Genomic DNA, 16,650 nt, shown 5'->3' with positions numbered 1-16,650 from the left:
TGCCATAGCTCGCTTTGTTTCCGAGATATTTGCATATTTATCTCAAGGGAAGGGGCCTGGCGGACATATTTCGAGATATTTCTTCTTCTTGTTGTTCTTCTTCTGCACAGCTAAGCTGGAAGTGGCATTTGCGGCTCGCACTAGTGCAGAGTTACCTCAAAGAAAGGGGCCACGGTGTTTCTGTATCTCTATTATGTTGGTGCGGCTTCGGAACTTTTAAATATCTTGATATATCTCGAGAACTACGCATCTGATCAAAAAATATCATAGAACATAAAAAGTAGGAAACTTAATTCTCTACAAAAAAGGTCTCTTAACATTTTGCCATAGCTCGCTTTGTTTCCGAGATATTTGCATATTTATCTCAAGGGAAGGGGCCTGACGGACATATTTCGAGATATTTCTTCTTCTTGTTGTTCTTCTTCTGCACAGCTAAGCTGGAAGTGGCATTTGCGGCTCGCACTAGTGCAGAGTTATCTCAAAGAAAGGGACCACGGTGTTTCTGTATGTCTATTATGTTGGTGCGGCTTCGGAACTTTTAAATATCTCGATATATCTCGAAAACTACGCTTCTGATCAAAAAATATCATACAACATAAATTGTAGGAAACATAATTCTCTACAAAAAAGGTCTCTTAACATTTTGCCATAGCTCGCTTCGTTTCCGAGATATTTGCAGATATATCTCAAGGGAAGGGGCCTGACGGACATATTTCGAGATGTTTCTTCTTCTTGTTGTTCTTCTTCTGCACAGCTAAGCTGGAAGTGGCATTTGAGGCTCGCACTAGTGCAGAGTTATCTCAAAGAAAGGGGCCACGGTGTTTCTGTATCTCTATTATGTTGGTGCGGCTTCGGAACTTTTAAATATCTCGATATATCTCGAAAACTACGCTTCTGATCAAAAAATATCGTAGAACATAAAAAGTAGGAAACTTAATTCTCTACAAAAAAGGTCTCTTAACATTTTGCCATAGCTCGCTTCGTTTCCGAGATATTTGCAGATTTATCTCAAGGGAAGGGGCCTAACGGACATATTTCGAGATATTTCTTCTTCTTGTTGTTCTTCTTCTGCACAGCTAAGCTGGAAGTGGCATTTGCGGCTCGCACTAGTGCAGAGTTATCTCAAAGAAAGGGGCCACGGTGTTTCTGTATCTCTATTATGTTGGTGCGGCTTCGGAACTTTTAAATATCTTGATATATCTCGAGAACTACGCTTCTGATCAAAAAATATCATAGAACGTAAATTGTAGGAAACATTATTCTCTACAAAAAAGGTCTCTTAACATTTTGCCATAGCTCGCTTCGTTTCCGAGATATTTGCAGATTCATCTCAAGGGAAGTGGTCTGACGGACATATTTCGAGATATTTGTTCTTCTTGTTGTTCTTCTTCTGCACAGCTAAGCTCGAAGTGGCATTTGCAGCTCGCAATAGTGCAGAGTTATCTCAAAGAAAGAGGCCACGGTGTTTCTGTACCTCTATTATGTTGGTGCAGCTTCGGAACTTTTAAATATCTTGATATGTCTCGAGAACTACGCATCGGATCAAAAAATATCATCGAACATAAAAAGTAGGAAACTTAATTCTCTACAAAAAAGGTCTCTTAACATTTTGCCATAGCTCGCTTTGTTTCCGAGATATTTGCATATTTATCTCAAGGGAAGGGGCCTGACGGACATATTTCGAGATATTTCTTCTTCTTGTTGTTCTTCTTCTGCGCAGCTAAGCTGGAAGTGGCATTTGCGGCTCGCACTAGTGCAGAGTTATCTCAAAGAAAGGGGCCACGGTGTTTCTGTATCTCTATTATGTTGGTGCGGCTTCGGAACTTTTAAATATCTCGATATATCTCAAAAACTACGCTTCTGATCAAAAAATATCATACAACATAAATTGTAGGAAACATAATTCTCTACAAAAAAGGTCTCTTAACATTTTGCCATAGCTCGCTTCGTTTCCGAGATATTTGCAGATATATCTCAAGGGAAGGGGCCTGACGGACATATTTCGAGATATTTCTTCTTCTTGTTGTTCTTCTTCTGCACAGCTAAGCTGAAAGTGGCATTTGCGGCTCGCACTAGTGCAGAGTTATCTCAAAGAAAGGGGCCACGGTGTTTCTGTATCTCTATTATGTTGGTGCGGCTTCGGAACTTTTAAATATCTCGATATATCTCGAAAACTACGCTTCTGATCAAAAAATATCATAAAACATAAAAAGTAGGAAACTTAATTCTCTACAAAAAAGGTCTCTTAACATTTTGCCATAGCTCTCTTCGTTTCCGAGATATTTGCAGATTTATCTCAAGGGAAGGGGCCTGACGGACATATTTCGAGATATTTCTTCTTCTTGTTGTTCTTCTTCTGCACAGCTAAGCTGGAAGTGGCATTTGCGGCTCGCACTAGTGCAGAGTTATCTCAAAGAAAGGGGCCACGGTGTTTCTGTATGTCTATTATGTTGGTGCGGCTTCGGAACTTTTAAATATCTCGATATATCTCGAAAACTACGCTTCTGATCAAAAAATATCATACAACATAAATTGTAGGAAACATAATTCTCTACAAAAAAGGTCTCTTAACATTTTGCCATAGCTCGCTTCGTTTCCGAGATATTTGCAGATATATCTCAAGGGAAGGGGCCTGACGGACATATTTCGAGATGTTTCTTCTTCTTGTTGTTCTTCTTCTGCACAGCTAAGCTGGAAGTGGCATTTGAGGCTCGCACTAGTGCAGAGTTATCTCAAAGAAAGGGGCCACGGTGTTTCTGTATCTCTATTATGTTGGTGCGGCTTCGGAACTTTTAAATATCTCGATATATCTCGAAAACTACGCTTCTGATCAAAAAATATCGTAGAACATAAAAAGTAGGAAACTTAATTCTCTACAAAAAAGGTCTCTTAACATTTTGCCATAGCTCGCTTCGTTTCCGAGATATTTGCAGATTTATCTCAAGGGAAGGGGCCTAACGGACATATTTCGAGATATTTCTTCTTCTTGTTGTTCTTCTTCTGCACAGCTAAGCTGGAAGTGGCATTTGCGGCTCGCACTAGTGCAGAGTTATCTCAAAGAAAGGGGCCACGGTGTTTCTGTATCTCTATTATGTTGGTGCGGCTTCGGAACTTTTAAATATCTTGATATATCTCGAGAACTACGCTTCTGATCAAAAAATATCATAGAACGTAAATTGTAGGAAACATTATTCTCTACAAAAAAGGTCTCTTAACATTTTGCCATAGCTCGCTTCGTTTCCGAGATATTTGCAGATTCATCTCAAGGGAAGTGGTCTGACGGACATATTTCGAGATATTTCTTCTTCTTGTTGTTCTTCTTCTGCACAGCTAAGCTCGAAGTGGCATTTGCAGCTCGCAATAGTGCAGAGTTATCTCAAAGAAAGAGGCCACGGTGTTTCTGTACCTCTATTATGTTGGTGCAGCTTCGGAACTTTTAAATATCTTGATATGTCTCGAGAACTACGCTTCGGATCAAAAAATATCATCGAACATAAAAAGTAGGAAACTTAATTCTCTACAAAAAAGGTCTCTTAACATTTTGCCATAGCTCGCTTTGTTTCCGAGATATTTGCATATTTATCTCAAGGGAAGGGGCCTGACGGACATATTTCGAGATATTTCTTCTTCTTGTTGTTCTTCTTCTGCGCAGCTAAGCTGGAAGTGGCATTTGCGGCTCGCACTAGTGCAGAGTTATCTCAAAGAAAGGGGCCACGGTGTTTCTGTATCTCTATTATGTTGGTGCGGCTTCGGAACTTTTAAATATCTCGATATATCTCAAAGACTACGCTTCTGATCAAAAAATATCATACAACATAAATTGTAGGAAACATAATTCTCTACAAAAAAGGTCTCTTAACATTTTGCCATAGCTCGCTTCGTTTCCGAGATATTTGCAGATATATCTCAAGGGAAGGGGCCTGACGGACATATTTCGAGATATTTCTTCTTCTTGTTGTTCTTCTTCTGCACAGCTAAGCTGAAAGTGGCATTTGCGGCTCGCACTAGTGCAGAGTTATCTCAAAGAAAGGGGCCACGGTGTTTCTGTATCTCTATTATGTTGGTGCGGCTTCGGAACTTTTAAATATCTCGATATATCTCGAAAACTACGCTTCTGATCAAAAAATATCATAAAACATAAAAAGTAGGAAACTTAATTCTCTACAAAAAAGGTCTCTTAACATTTTGCCATAGCTCGCTTCGTTTCCGAGATATTTGCAGATTTATCTCAAGGGAAGGGGCCTAACGGACATATTTCGAGATATTTCTGCTTCTTGTTGTTCTTCTTCTGCACAGCTAAACTGGAAGTGGCATTTCCAGCTCGCAATAGTGCAGAGTTATCTCAAAGAAAGGGGCCACGGTGTTTCTGTATCTCTATTATGTTGGTGCGGCTTCGGAACTTTTAAATATCTTGATATATCTCGAGAACTACGCATCTGATCAAAAAATATCATAGAACATAAAAAGTAGGAAACTTAATTCTCTACAAAAAAGGTCTCTTAACATTTTGCCATAGCTCTCTTCGTTTCCGAGATATTTGCAGATTTATCTCAAGGGAAGGGGCCTGACGGACATATTTCGAGATATTTCTTCTTCTTGTTGTTCTTCTTCTGCACAGCTAAGCTGGAAGTGGCATTTGCGGCTCGCACTAGTGCAGAGTTTTCTCAAAGAAAGGGGCCACGGTGTTTCTGTATCTCTATTATGTTGGTGCGGCTTCGGAACTTTTAAATATCTTGATATATCTCGAGAACTACGCATCTGATCAAAAAATATCATACAACATAAAAAGTAGGAAACTTAATTCTCTACAAAAAAGGTCTCTTAACATTTTGCCATAGCTCTCTTCGTTTCCGAGATATTTGCAGATTTATCTCAAGGGAAGGGGCCTGACGGACATATTTCGAGATATTTCTTCTTCTTGTTGTTCTTCTTCTGCACAGCTAAGCTGGAAGTGGCATTTGCAGCTCGCAATAGTGCAGAGTTATCTCAAAGAAAGGGGCCACGGTGTTTCTGTATCTCTATTATGTTGGTGCGGCATCGGAACTTTTAAATATCTTGATATATCTCGAGAACTACGCGTCTGATCAAAAAATATCATAGAACGTAAATTGTAGGAAACATTATTCTCTACAAAAAAGGTCTCTTAACATTTTGCCATAGCTCGCTTCGTTTCCGAGATATTTGCAGATTCATCTCAAGGGAAGGGGTCTGACGGACATATTTCGAGATATTTCTTCTTCTTGTTGTTCTTCTTCTGCACAGCTAAGCTGGAAGTGGCATTTGCGGCTCGCACTAGTGCAGAGTTATCTCAAAGAAAGGGGCCACGGTGTTTCTGTATCTCTATTATGTTGGTGCGGCTTCGGAACTTTTAAATATCTTGATATATCTCGAGAACTACGCTTCTGATCAAAAAATATCATAGAACGTAAATTGTAGGAAACATTATTCTCTACAAAAAAGGTCTCTTAACATTTTGCCATAGCTCGCTTCGTTTCCGAGATATTTGCAGATTCATCTCAGGGGAAGGGGTCTGACGGACATATTTCGAGATATTTATTCTTCTTGTTGTTCTTCTTCTGCACAGCTAAGCTCGAAGTGGCATTTGCAGCTCGCAATAGTGCAGAGTTATCTCAAAGAAAGAGGCCACGGTGTTTCTGTACCTCTATTATGTTGGTGCAGCTTCGGAACTTTTAAATATCTTGATATATCTCGAGAACTACGCATCTGATCAAAAAATATCATCGAACATAAAAAGTAGGAAACTTAATTCTCTACAAAAAAGGTCTCTTAAGATTTTGCCATAGCTCGCTTCGTTTCCGAGATATTTGCAGATTTATCTCAAGGGAAGTGGCCTGACGGACATATTTCGAGATATTTCTTCTTCTTGTTGTTCTTCTTCTGCACAGCTAAACTGGAAGTGGCATTTCCAGCTCGCAATCGTGCAGAGTTATCTCAAAGAAAGGGGCCATGGTGTTTCTGTATCTCTATTATGTTGGTGCGGCTTCGGAACTTTTAAATATCTTGATATATCTCGAGAACTACGCATCTGATCAAAAAATATCATACTAGATAAAAAGTAGGAAACTTAATTCTCTACAAGAAAGGTCTCTAAACATTTTGCCATAGCTCGCTTCGTTTCCGAGATATTTGCAGATTTATCTCAAGGGAAGGGGCCTAACGGACATATTTCCAGATATTTCTTCTTCTTGTTGTTCTTCTTCTGCACAGCTAAGCTGGAAGTGGCATTTGCGGCTCGCACTAGTGCAGAGTTATCTCAAAGAAAGGGGCCGCGGTGTTTCTGTATCTCTATTAAGTTGGTGCAGCTTCAGGACTTTTAAATATCTTGATATATCTCGAGAACTACGCATCTGATCAAAAAATATCATAGAACATAAATTGTAGGAAACATAATTCTTTACAAAAAAGGTCTCTTAACATTTTGCCATAGCTCGCTTCGTTTCCGAGACATTTGCAGATTTATCTCAAGGGAAGGGTCCTGATGGACATATTTCGAGATATTTCTTCTTCTTGTTGTTCTTCTTCTGCACAGCTAAACTGGAAGTGGCATTTCCAGCTCGCAATCGTGCAGAGTTATCTCAAAGAAAGGGGCCATGGAGTTTCTGTATCTCTATTATGTTGGTGCGGCTTCGGAACTTTTAAATATCTTGATATATCTCGAGAACTACGCATCTGATCAAAAAATATCATACTAGATAGAAAGTAGGAAACTTAATTCTCTACAAGAAAGGTCTCTAAACATTTTGCCATAGCTCGCTTCGTTTCCGAGATATTTGCAGATTTATCTCAAGGGAAGGGGCCTAACGGACATATTTCCAGATATTTCTTCTTCTTGTTGTTCTTCTTCTGCACAGCTAAGCTGGAAGTGGCATTTGCGGCTCGCACTAGTGCAGAGTTATCTCAAAGAAAGGGGCCACGGTGTTTCTGTATCTCTATTAAGTTGGTGCAGCTTCAGGACTTTTAAATATCTTGATATATCTCGAGAACTACGCATCCGCTCAAAAAATATCATGGAACATAAAAAGTAGAAAACTTAATTCTCTACAGAAAAGGTCTCTTAACATTTTGCCATAGCTCGCTTCGTTTCCGAGATATTTGCAGATTCATCTCAAGGGAAGGGGTCTGACGGACATATTTCGAGATATTTCTTCTTCTTGTTGTTCTTCTTCTGCACAGCTAAACTGGAAGTGGCATTTCCAGCTCGCAATAGTGCAGAGTTATCCCAAAGAAAGGGGCCACGCTGTTTCTGTATCTCTATTATGTTGGTGCGGCTTCGGAACTTTTAAATATCTCGATATATCTTGAAAACTACGCTTCTGATCAAAAAATATCATAGAACATAAATTGTAGGAAACATAATTCTCTACAAAAAAGGTCTCTCAACATTTTGCCATAGCTCGTTTCGTTTCCGAGATATCTGCAGATTTATCTCAAGGGAAGGGGCCTGACGGACATATTTCGAGATATTTCTTCTTCTTGTTGTTCTTCTTCTGCACAGCTAAGCTGGAAGTGGCATTTCCAGCTCGCAATCGTGCAGAGTTATCTCAAAGAAAGGGGCCACGGTGTTTCTGTATCTCTATTATGTTGGTGCGGCTTCGGAACTTTTAAATATCTTGATATATCTCGAGAACTACGCCTCTGATCGAAAAATATCATAGAACATAAAAAGTAGGAAACTTAATTCTCTACAAAAAAGGTCTCTTAACATTTTGCCATAGCTCGCTTCGTTTCCGAGATATTTGCGGATTTATCTCAAGGGAAGGGGCCTGACGGACATATTTCGAGATATTTCTTCTTCTTGTTGTTCTTCTTCTGCACAGCTAAGCTGGAAGTGGCATTTGCGGCTCGCACTAGTGCAGAGTTATCTCAAAGAAAGGGGCCACGGTGTTTCTGTATCCCTATTATGTTGGTGCGGCTTCGGAACTTTTAAATATCTTGATATATCTCGAGAACTACGCATCTGATCAAAAAATATCATAGAACATAAAAAGTAGGAAACTTAATTCTCTACAAAAAGGTCTCTTAACATTTTGCCATAGCTCCCTTCGTTTCCGAGATATTTGCAGATTTATCTCAAGGGAAGGGGCCTGACGGACATATTTCGAGATATTTCTTCTTCTTGTTGTTCTTCTTCTGCACAGCTAAGCTGGAAGTAGCATTTGCGGCTCGCACTAGTGCAGAGTTATCTCAAAGAAAGGGGCCACGGTGTTTCTGTATCTCTATTATGTTGGTGCGGCTTCGGAACTTTTAAATATCTCGATATATCTCGAGAACTACGCTTCTGATCAAAAAATATCATAGAACATAAATTGTAGGAAACATAATTCTCTACAAAAAAGGTCTCTTAACATTTTGCCATAGCTCGCTTCGTTTCCGAGATATTTGCAGATTCAGCTCAAAGGAACTGGCCTGACGGACATATTTCGAGATATTTCTTCTTCTTGTTGTTCTTCCTCTGCACAGCTAAGCTGCAAGTGGCATTTGCAGCTCGCAATAGTGCAGAGTTATCTCAAAGAAAGGGGCCACGGTGTTTCTGTATCTCTATTATGTTGGTGCGGCTTCGGAACTTTTAAATATCTTGATATATCTCGAGAACTACGCATCTGATCAAAAAATATCATACAACATAAAAAGTAGGAAACTTAATTCTCTACAAAAAAGGTCTCTTAACATTTTGCCATAGCTCGCTTCGTTTCCGAGATATTTGCAGATTTATCTCAAGGGAAGGGTCCTGACGGACATATTTCGAGATATTTCTTCTTCTTGTTGTTCTTCTTCTGCACAGCTGAGCTGGAAGTGGCATTTGCAGGTCGCAATAGTGCAGAGTTATCTCAAAGAAAGGGGCCACGGTGTTTCTGTATCTCTATTATGTTGGTGCGGCTTCGGAACTTTTAAATATCTCGATATATCTCGAAAACTACGCTTCTGATCAAAAAATATCATAGAACGTAAATTGTAGGAAACATTATTCTCTACAAAAAAGGTCTCTTAACATCTTGCCATAGCTCGCTTCGTTTCCGAGATATTTGCAGATTCATCTCAAGGGAAGGGGTCTGACGGACATATTTCGAGATATTTCTTCTTCTTGTTGTTCTTCTTCTGCACAGCTAAGCTGGAAGTGGCATTTGCAGCTCGCAATAGTGCAGAGTTATCTCAAAGAAAGGGGCCACGGTGTTTCTGTATCTCTATTATGTTGGTGCGGCTTCGGAACTTTTAAATATCTTGATATATCTCGAGAACTACGCATCTGATCAAAAAATATCATAGAACATAAAAAGTAGGAAACTTAATTCTCTACAAAAAAGGTCTTTTAACATTTTGCCATAGCTCGCTTCGTTTCCGAGATATTTGCAGATTTATCTCAAGGGAAGGGGCCTGACGGACATATTTCGAGATATTTCTTCTTCTTGTTGTTCTTCTTCTGCACAGCTAAGCTGGAAGTGGCATTTGCAGCTCGCAATAGTACAGAGTTATCTCAAAGAAAGGGGCCACGGTGTTTCTGTATCTCTATTATGTTGGTGCGGCTTCGGAACTTTTAAATATCTTGATATATCTCGAGAACTACGCATCTGATCAAAAAATATCATAGAACATAAAAAGTAGGAAACTTAATTCTCTACAAAAAAGGTCTCTTAACATTTTGCCATAGCTCGCTTCGTTTCCGAGATATTTGCAGATTTATCTCAAGGGAAGGGGCCTGACGGACATATTTCGAGATATTTCTTCTTCTTGTTGTTCTTCTTCTGCACAGCTAAGCTGGAAGTGGCATTTGCGGCTCGCACTAGTGCAGAGTTATCTCAAAGAAAGGGGCCACGGTGTTTCTGTATCCCTATTATGTTGGTGCGGCTTCGGAACTTTTAAATATCTCGATATATCTCGAAAACTACGCTTCTGATCAAAAAATATCATAGAACATAAATTGTAGGAAACATAATTCTCTACAAAAAACGTCTCTTAACATTTTGCCATAGATCGCTTCGTTTCCGAGATATTTGCAGATTCAGCTCAAAGGAACTGGCCTGACGGACATATTTCGAGATATTTCTTCTTCTTGTTGTTCTTCCTCTGCACAGCTAAGCTGGAAGTGGCATTTGCAGCTCGCAATAGTACAGAGTTATCTCAAAGAAAGGGGCCACGGTGTTTCTGTATCTCTATTATGTTGGTGCGGCTTCGGAACTTTTAAATATCTTGATATATCTCGAGAACTACGCATCTGATCAAAAAATATCATAGAACATAAAAAGTAGGAAACTTAATTCTCTACAAAAAAGGTCTCTTAACATTTTGCCATAGCTCGCTTCGTTTCCGAGATATTTGCAGATTTATCTCAAGGGAAGGGGCCTGACGGACATATTTCGAGATATTTCTTCTTCTTGTTGTTCTTCTTCTGCACAGCTGAGCTGGAAGTGGCATTTGCAGGTCGCAATAGTGCAGAGTTATCTCAAAGAAAGGGGCCACGGTGTTTCTGTATCCCTATTATGTTGGTGCGGCTTCGGAACTTTTAAATATCTCGATATATCTCGAAAACTACGCTTCTGATCAAAAAATATCATAGAACGTGAATTGTAGGAAACATTATTCTCTACAAAAAAGGTCTCTTAACATTTTGCCATAGCTCGCTTCGTTTCCGAGATATTTGCAGATTTATCTCAAGGGAAGGGGCCTGACGGACATATTTCGAGATATTTCTTCTTCTTGTTGTTCTTCTTCTGCACAGCTAAGCTGGAAGTGGCATTTGCAGCTCGCACTAGTGCAGAGTTATCTCAAAGAAAGGGGCCACGGTGTTTCTGTATCTCTATTATGTTGGTGCGGCTTCGGAACTTTTAAATATCTCGATATATCTCGAAAACTACGCTTCTGATCAAAAAATATCATACAACATAAAAAGTAGGAAACTTAATTCTCTACAAAAAAGGTCTCTTAACATTTTGCCATAGCTCGCTTCGTTTCCGAGATATTTGCAGATTTATCTCAAGGGAAGGGGCCTGACGGACATATTTCGAGATATTTCTTCTTCTTGTTGTTCTTCTTCTGCACAGCTAAGCTGGAAGTGGCATTTACAGCTCGCAATAGTGCAGAGTTATCTCAAAGAAAGGGGCCACGGTGTTTCTGTATCTCTATTATGTTGGTGTGGCTTCGGAACTTTTAAATATCTTGATATATCTCGAGAACTACGCATCTGATCAAAAAATATCATAGAACATAAATTGTAGGAAACATAATTCTCTACAAAAAAGGTCTCTTAACATTTTGCCATAGCTCGCTTCGTTTCCGAGATATTTGCAGATTTATCTCAAGGGAAGGGGCCTGACGGACATATTTCGAGATATTTCTTCTTCTTGTTGTTCTTCTTCTGCACAGCTAAACTGGAAGTGGCATTTCCAGCTCGCAATAGAGCAGAGTTATCTCAAAGAAAGGGGCCACGGTGTTTCTGTATCTCTATTATGTTGGTGCGGCTTCGGAACTTTTAAATATCTTGATATATCTCGAGAACTACGCATCTGATCAAAAAATATCATAGAACATAAAAAGTAGGAAACTTAATTCTCTACAAAAAAGGTCTCTTAACATTTTGCCATAGCTCGCTTCGTTTCCGAGATATTTGCAGATTTATCTCAAGGGAAGGGGCCTGACGGACATATTTCGAGATATTTCTTCTTCTTGTTGTTCTTCTTCTGCACAGCTGAGCTGGAAGTGGCATTTGCAGGTCGCAATAGTGCAGAGTTATCTCAAAGAAAGGGGCCACGGTGTTTCTGTATCTCTATTATGTTGGTGCGGCTTCGGAACTTTTAAATATCTCGATATATCTCGAGAACTACGCATCTGATCAAAAAATATCATAGAAGATAAAAAGTAGGAAACTTAATTCTCTACAAAAAAGGTCTCTTAACATTTTGCCATAGCTCGCTTCGTTTCCGAGATATTTGCAGATTTATCTCAAGGGAAGGGGCCTAACGGACATATTTCGAGATATTTCTTCTTCTTGTTGTTCTTCTTCTGCACAGCTAAACTGGAAGCGGCATTTCCAGCTCGCAATAGTGCAGAGTTATCTCAAAGAAAGGGGCCACGGTGTTTCTGTATCTCTATTATGTTGGTGCGGCTTCGGAACTTTTAAATATCTTGATATATCTCGAGAACTACGCATCTGATCAAAAAATATGATAGAACATAAAAAGTAGGAAACTTAATTCTCTACAAAAAAGGTCTCTTAACATTTTGCCATAGCTCGCTTCGTTTCCGAGATATTTGCAGATTTATCTCAAGGGAAGGGGCCTGACGGACATATTTCGAAATATTTCTTCTTCTTGTTGTTCTTCTTCTGCACAGCTGAGCTGGAAGTGGCATTTGCAGGTCGCAATAGTGCAGAGTTATCTCAAAGAAAGGGGCCACGGTGTTTCTGTATCTCTATTATGTTGGTGCGGCTTCGGAACTTTTAAATATCTCGATATATCTCGAAAACTACGCTTCTGATCAAAAAATATCATAGAACGTAAATTGTAGGAAACATTATTCTCTACAAAAAAGGTCTCTTAACATTTTGCCATAGCTCGCTTCGTTTCCGAGATATTTGCAGATTCATCTCAAGGGAAGGGGTCTGACGGACATATTTCGAGATATTTCTTCTTCTTGTTGTTCTTCTTCTGCACAGCTAAGCTCGAAGCGGCATTTGCAGCTCGCAATAGTGCAGAGTTATCTCAAAGAAAGGGGCCACGGTGTTTCTGTATCTCTATTATGTTGGTGCGGCTTCGGAACTTTTAAATATCTTGATATATCTCGAGAACTACGCATCTGATCAAAAAATATGATAGAACATAAAAAGTAGGAAACTTAATTCTCTACAAAAAAGGTCTCTTAACATTTTGCCATAGCTCGCTTCGTTTCCGAGATATTTGCAGATTTATCTCAAGGGAAGGGGCCTGACGGACATATTTCGAGATATTTCTTCTTCTTGTTGTTCTTCTTCTGCACAGCTGAGCTGGAAGTGGCATTTGCAGGTCGCAATAGTGCAGAGTTATCTCAAAGAAAGGGGCCACGGTGTTTCTGTATCTCTATTATGTTGGTGCGGCTTCGGAACTTTTAAATATCTCGATATATCTCGAAAACTACGCTTCTGATCAAAAAATATCATAGAACGTAAATTGTAGGAAACATTATTCTCTACAAAAAAGGTCTCTTAACATTTTGCCATAGCTCGCTTCGTTTCCGAGATATTTGCAGATTCATCTCAAGGGAAGGGGTCTGACGGACATATTTCGAGATATTTCTTCTTCTTGTTGTTCTTCTTCTGCACAGCTAAGCTCGAAGCGGCATTTGCAGCTCGCAATAGTGCAGAGTTATCTCAAAGAAAGGGGCCACGGTGTTTCTGTATCTCTATTATGTTGGTGCGGCTTCGGAACTTTTAAATATCTTGATATATCTCGAGAACTACGCATCTGATCAAAAAATATGATAGAACATAAAAAGTAGGAAACTTAATTCTCTACAAAAAAGGTCTCTTAACATTTTGCCATAGCTCGCTTCGTTTCCGAGATATTTGCAGATTTATCTCAAGGGAAGGGGCCTGACGGACATATTTCGAGATATTTCTTCTTCTTGTTGTTCTTCTTCTGCACAGCTGAGCTGGAAGTGGCATTTGCAGGTCGCAATAGTGCAGAGTTATCTCAAAGAAAGGGGCCACGGTGTTTCTGTATCTCTATTATGTTGGTGCGGCTTCGGAACTTTTAAATATCTCGATATATCTCGAAAACTACGCTTCTGATCAAAAAATATCATAGAACGTAAATTGTAGGAAACATTATTCTCTACAAAAAAGGTCTCTTAACATTTTGCCATAGCTCGCTTCGTTTCCGAGATATTTGCAGATTCATCTCAAGGGAAGGGGTCTGACGGACATATTTCGAGATATTTCTTCTTCTTGTTGTTCTTCTTCTGCACAGCTAAGCTCGAAGCGGCATTTGCAGCTCGCAATAGTGCAGAGTTATCTCAAAGAAAGAGGCCACGGTGTTTCTGTACCTCTATTATGTTGGTGCAGCTTCGGAACTTTTAAATATCTTGATATATCTCGAGAACTACGCATCTGATCAAAAAATATCATAGAACATAAAAAGTAGGAAACTTAATTCTCTACAAAAAAGGTCTCTTAACATTTTGCCATAGCTCGCTTCGTTTCCGAGATATTTGCAGATTTATCTCAAGGGAAGGGGCCTGACGGACATATTTCGAGATATTTCTTCTTCTTGTTGTTCTTCTTCTGCACAGCTAAGCTGGAAGTGGCATTTGCAGCTCGCACTAGTGCAGAGTTATCTCAAAGAAAGGGGCCACGGTGTTTCTGTATCTCTATTATGTTGGTGCGGCTTCGGAACTTTTAAATATCTCGATATATCTCGAAAACTACGCTTCTGATCAAAAAATATCATAGAACATAAAAAGTAGGAAACTTAATTCTCTACAAAAAAGGTCTCTCAACATTTTGCCATAGCTCGTTTCGTTTCCGAGATATCTGCAGATTTATCTCAAGGGAAGGGGCCTGACGGACATATTTCGAGATATTTCTTCTTCTTGTTGTTCTTCTTCTGCACAGCTAAGCTGGAAGTGGCATTTACAGCTCGCAATAGTGCAGAGTTATCTCAAAGAAAGGGGCCACGGTGTTTCTGTATCTCTATTATGTTGGTGTGGCTTCGGAACTTTTAAATATCTTGATATATCTCGAGAACTACGCATCTGATCAAAAAATATCATAGAACATAAATTGTAGGAAACATAATTCTCTACAAAAAACGTCTCTTAACATTTTGCCATAGATCGCTTCGTTTCCGAGATATTTGCAGATTCAGCTCAACGGAACTGGCCTGACGGACATATTTCGAGATATTTCTTCTTCTTGTTGTTCTTCCTCTGCACAGCTAAGCTGGAAGTGGCATTTGCAGCTCGCAATAGTGCAGAGTTATCTCAAAGAAAGGGGCCACGGTGTTTCTGTATCTCTATTATGTTGGTGCGGCTTCGGAACTTTTAAATATCTTGATATATCTCGAGAACTACGCATCTGATCAAAAAATATCATAGAACATAAAAAGTAGGAAACTTAATTCTCTACAAAAAAGGTCTCTTAACATTTTGCCATAGCTCGCTTCGTTTCCGAGACATTTGCAGATTTATCTCAAGGGAAGGGGCCTGACGGACATATTTCGAGATATTTCTTCTTCTTGTTGTTCTTCTTCTGCACAGCTAAGCTGGAAGTTGCATTTGCGGCTCGCACTAGTGCACAGTTATCTCAAAGAACGGGGCCACGGTGTTTCTGTATCTCTATTATGTTGGTGCGTCTTCGGAACTTTTAAATATCTCGAATATCTCGAAAACTACGCTTCTGATCAAAAAATATCATAGAACATAAATTGTAGGAAACATAATTCTCTACAAAAAACGTCTCTTAACATTTTTGCCATAGCTCGCTTCGTTTCCGAGATATTTGCAGATTCAGCTCAAAGGAACTGGCCTGACGGACATATTTCGAGATATTTCTTCTTCTTGTTGTTCTTCCTCTGCACAGCTAAGCTGGAAGTGGCATTTGCAGCTCGAAATAGTGCAGAGTTATCTCAAAGAAAGGGGCCACGGTGTTTCTGTATCTCTATTATGTTGGTGCGGCTTCGGAACTTTTAAATATCTTGATATATCTCGAGAACTACGCATCTGATCAAAAAATATCATAGAACATAAATTGTAGGAAACATAATTCTCTACAAAAAACGTCTCTAAACATTTTGCCATAGCTCGCTTCGTTTCCGAGATATTTGCAGATTCAGCTCAACGGAACTGGCCTGACGGACATATTTCGAGATATTTCTTCTTCTTGTTGTTCTTCCTCTGCACAGCTAAGCTGGAAGTGGCATTTGCAGCTCGCAATAGTGCAGAGTTATCTCAAAGAAAGGGGCCACGGTGTTTCTGTATCTCTATTATGTTGGTGCGGCTTCGGAACTTTTAAATATCTCGATATATCTCGAAAACTACGCATCTGATCAAAAAATATCATAGAACATAAAAAGTAGGAAACTTAATTCTCTACAAAAAAGGTCTCTTAACATTTTGCCATAGCTCGCTTCGTTTCCGAGACATTTGCAGATTTATCTCAAGGGAAGGGGCCTGACGGACATATTTCGAGATATTTCTTCTTCTTGTTGTTCTTCTTCTGCACAGCTAAGCTGGAAGTTGCATTTGCGGCTCGCACTAGTGCACAGTTATCTCAAAGAAAGGGGCCACGGTGTTTCTGTATCTCTATTATGTTGGTGCGTCTTCGGAACTTTTAAATATCTCGAATATCTCGAAAACTACGCTTCTGATCAAAAAATATCATAGAACATAAATTGTAGGAAACATAATTCTCTACAAAAAACGTCTCTTAACATTTTGCCATAGCTCGCTTCGTTTCCGAGATATTTGCAGATTCAGCTCAAAGGAACTGGCCTGACGGACATATTTCGAGATATTTCTTCTTCTTGTTGTTCTTCTTCTGCACAGCTAAGCTGGAAGTGGCATTTCCAGCTCGCAATAGTGCAGAGTTATCTCAATGAAAGGGGCCACGGTGTTTCTGTATCTCTATTATGTTGGTGCGGCTTCGAAACTTTTAAATATCTTGAT

The sequence above is a fragment of the Osmia lignaria genome, unplaced genomic scaffold (genome assembly GCF_051020975.1).
Source record: "Osmia lignaria lignaria isolate PbOS001 unplaced genomic scaffold, iyOsmLign1 scaffold0006, whole genome shotgun sequence".
Lineage (NCBI taxonomy): Eukaryota > Metazoa > Arthropoda > Insecta > Hymenoptera > Megachilidae > Osmia > Osmia lignaria.
Note: the sequence above shows the minus strand (reverse complement) of the source record.